We start from the raw sequence: 4707 nt of genomic DNA on the forward strand, positions 1-4707 counted from the left end.
AGATTAAATTGAGTAGAACATTAATATAACATAAAATAGGCTAAAAGACAAAGACACAGGCACACAAGTGAGACTGTATAATAGTAGAAGGATCAATTAATCAAGAGCACAGGATGAGACTTAATGTACATTTACTAAAAGAATTTCAAAACATGCAAAGCAAAAATTGCCACAAGCAAAAATAATGTAGAAGACTCTACATTCAGAGTGGTGTATTATATCATGTATCTTTTGATAATTGATATAAAGAATATGCAAAATATCAGTAAAAACAAAGAAGCATCAAACACCACTATCATTAGCTAGATTTAATTGTTTACTGTAGATTGCTATACAAATCTATCGAATTAGAGTAATATTCATGAACATTCACCCAGGTAAACTATACATTCAGTTCATGCAGAGTATATTTTCTGTTCACAATTGGATTCAATTACATATGAAAAATTGAGGCAAAGGAGGGTAAGATTACTGAAAAGATCTTCATTAAAATGAAGCTAAGTACTTTGCATCAGGACAATAGGAAAGATGCCTTGAAACTATCTTAATAGACTCCATGGTTTGGGGGGTCCATTGCTATAAAAGTGCAAACCTTTCATTCCAGAAGAAAGTACCTGGACCTGTTTCTCTAAAAGGACCACCTAGGTAGTTGACTCTGCAGGAGTCATTTCCCCAAGTACCACCATCTAAATACTTTAAAGGCTTCTGTAACTATGCTCACTGGGGCCAGGCTACTGCTAAAGCAGAGTGCTGACGTGGCTCAGGCATGCAGACTGCAAGAGTTATGACGTCATAGAGGCTTGTACCCCGATTCCAAGTGAAGGCCTGGGAGGCCAAGAATTGTGACCCTGAGAAAGTAATGTATGAAGCAGTGACATGAATCCAAAATTGGAGTGGAGACTACAGGAAGTTGGAGATATCAAGGACATGGATTTTCTGCTGAGGAAAGCCACAGGCAGTGAACACAGCCCACCAAAGAACAAGGACATGTAGGGTGCAATCAGAAATACCATAGGCAGGCTGGGGATTTAGCTCAGTGGTTTGGTGGCCTGCCTTACAAGTGCAAGGACCTGAGTTCAATCCCCTATAACAACAATTAAAAAAAAAAAAAAAGAAATATCATAGGCATGAGACTACTCATTTCACCAAAACCTGCTCCAGGTGTTGGACATGGAGCTATAGGATTTGTTTGCCCTTCTGGTTTTTGGTCATAGCTTGGTCTAATTCTTTCTATCCCCTAGTTCTCCTTTCTGGAATGGGGATACTTAACATATGGCCTTGTCGGTTGAAAATATTTAATATTCTATTCATTTTTTAGAGAGGCTCACAGCGAAGAATTTGCCTTGAGTTCAGAGGAGAGTAGATTTGGACCTTTCAGCAATACTAGAACTAGTAAAACTTTGGCAATTTTAGACATGGATTAAATACATTTTGTATAATGAGATAGATGGATATGAGACTTTGGGGGACAGAGTTGAAAGGTTATGGTTTCAATCTAAAATGGTCCCCAAATGTCTCAGGCATTCAGAGGTAGGACTTTTAGAAAATCATTGGATTGGGCTGGGGATTTACCTCAGTGGTTCTGCCATCTGCCTTATAAGTGCAAGGACCTGAGTTCAATCCCTGGTACAAAAAAAAAAAAAAAAGAAAGAAAGAAAGTCATTGGATCATTTGGATCATAGGGGTGCTATACCTCTCATTAGACTAATGTACAAGTTCATGGTTGAATGTGCTGTTAGAGGTTGGAGTTCTGGTCAGAGAGTGAAGGTCACTGAAGGCGTGACCTGAAAGACTATACTCTTATCTCTGGCTTCTCACTTTTCTCTCTGAGCTCCTGGCTTTCATGAGTGAGCAAATTCCCTGTGCCATGCACATTCATTCACCATACCATTTCAGCTGTGGAGCCAGCAGACTGTAGATTGAACCCACTGAAAATGCAGGCCAAAATAAACTTCCCCTCTTTTAAATTGCGGGGGTCAAGTACTGTATTTTGTCTCAGTGATGGGCAATTAGCTAGTACAATATACATATGCTGGAAACAGTGTTTAGCATTTAGAAGCAATGAGTTATCAAACTACTAGTAAGCATGAAAAAAATTAAATGTATATTACTAAGTAAAATATGTCAACATTAAAAGACTATACAATGTATGATTCCAACTATATGTCACATTGGAAAAGCCAAAATTATGTGAACAGTAAAAAGATTAAAGATTTCCAGGAGATCCTTTATCTTTAATTTCCCCAAGGTGGTGTGTGAATTGCAGGAACACAGATGTTTAAGACAGTAAAATTATTCTGCATGATACTCATGATCTCTACGCATCATCATATAATTACCCCAACCCCTGGAATATGCAAAAATGAGAATGAATATTGATATAAACCAGGTTTTGTGTGATAGTGACGTGTCAGCGTAGGTTCCTCAGTTGTAACAAATGTACTATTCTGATGTGTGTTGATGACAGGGAAGATACGTGTGAGGTCACAAGTCATGGGGGAAATCTCGGTATCTTCTAAGTTCTGTTTTTTTATCTTACATATTCATGAAAAATGTGTAAGGTTACTTCTTTCCTTTTCATGTGATTAATTTACTAATATGCCTCTCATGGAAAACAACCCGAAATAATTTACATAGCCAGCAGCCTATGAAAATAACATACAGCAATTTTATGAATGGTGTGCTTAGTTTTTTCAATAGAAAACAAGACCAGCATGCAGCATAGTTTCTCCTTACAGTAAAAACTGAGTGACCACAAATTAATAACAAATATAGTATATGATTAGAGAGTGGAAAATACCATTTCGAATTCCTGGAGATTACTCGACTGCCACCCCCAACTGGGGACTCTGAAATGATTCCTCAAATTGTTTTGTCTGTAACTGGAGGTCATAATCCAATTATAAACTAAAGTGATAAACAACATCTCCTTGCCAACGTGAATTTAGCAGGGGACATTCTCTGCTGAAAATGCTTGCATAGCTTAGACAGTGTTCAGCATAACAATGATTAAGTGGGGCCTCCTCTGGGCTGCTTAATAGGATAAGGTGGAGAGAGCAGGGGACGGATGTTTAATAATGTTACATAGAAACATTCTGAGTTTGAATTGATTAAATAGCAATGCCCCTGCCCTTCATTACACAGACGGCACCATGGTGCTGCATAACGTAGGTCTGTTTTTAGCTTGAACTCTAAAAAGAAACTGAATCTTCTCATCAAGAAGAAACAAGAGAATTATCATTCGCCCTTCATTGTCTCAGCAAAGAATATTGGTTAAGCAAGGTTTTGGAGCAAGGAGAGCACATCGCAGAACCTATAGCTTAGACACAGAGTTAAGGTCATCATGCCAATAAAAGAACATAAATTATGAGTTCAATACCTCCTGACACTATTTGTATATACTCAAAATATAAAGGATCATCCTAAACCATGAAAATAAAATATACTTAAAATGCATGTTTCTACATTCAGTTGTGAAGATGTATTCGACACATCACCAGCATCGGGTAAAAATTACCCTATATAATATATATGATTTATCAAATGAGGCTATATCTGTGTAGGTTACTTATAACATAACTTGTATTCCTGCCAATTTATATGTTACTGAGGGATAAAGGCAAGCAAGAAGAAAAGAGTTGGTGTCGACTTTAGACCTTGGGCTGAAAGTATGTTATTTGACCCTTCTAAGTTCCTTTACCCTTCTCTATTCTGTTTTGTACCCAAAAGGCTCACCTGTATGAACTGTAACAGCTGATGCATGTGCTCTCTGTGTTCCACATGCTTCAGTAACAGCAACAATTGTCCATGCTTTAAGATGGTAGTAATAATGTCCTTAAAACCCCGCTTCCCTTTCCACCAGCGTAGGACTTGAGTGATCCTCTTCACAGAGCTTTTCAGGTTCTGCTCATGTGCATTTCTGTTTCCACTTCATGTCTGGAAGTAATAATGACTCGCATCAGGAGTTGTACCATCCCTGGTGGTATTTTATTTGTACACATAATTCATTTATTAAGGTTTTCAGTTAGCTACTTTGTGTATTCCACCCTCTTTCCTATATCTGGACTAATAGTGACCCTGAAAAGCAGCTGTTTTTTTTTTTCTTCTACGAAATTAATTTAGATATTTGCCCTTTGGTTCAAATATAGGCTCACTCCAAGAGTAGCTGTCAAAGATGTTAGGACTTATGATAGAGACAGAAAGAGTAGGTTATACAAACAAAGAGTAACATGCTTAGCATAAGATTGAGAGATTGGGGAAGGTTGTAACCATAATGGATAAATAACTAATAATGAATGTTTCTGTTAATTGTATTAGAGCAGTGCTTCCATAGCATCACCACTGATAAAGGTTCAGAATTTAAAATAATTCTGAAGAATCACATATAAAAAATAAATTTTCTACATAAAATATGATGAAAAAATTATAAAAGAAAATATAAGAGAAATTTAAGGTGAAAGAGAGAAAAGCAGAACCTGGATAACATCACATGAAGATTCAAATTGGTTTAGAATTTGTTCTTGCCTCCTTTATGCTGATTTTTATTTTTTTTATTTTTTATTTTTTATTTATTTTTTTGGCACCGGGGATTGAACTCGGGTCATGCACTTGCACGGCAGGCCACCAAACCGCTGAGCTAAATCCCTAGCCCTTTTATGCTGATTTTCTACTAGTTCAGCATGAGAAAAATCTATTGGATTCTTTTAT

Source organism: Fukomys damarensis, unplaced genomic scaffold (assembly GCF_012274545.1).
Source record: "Fukomys damarensis isolate Sample0158 unplaced genomic scaffold, DMR_v1.0_HiC HiC_scaffold_20, whole genome shotgun sequence".
Classification (NCBI taxonomy): domain Eukaryota; kingdom Metazoa; phylum Chordata; class Mammalia; order Rodentia; family Bathyergidae; genus Fukomys; species Fukomys damarensis.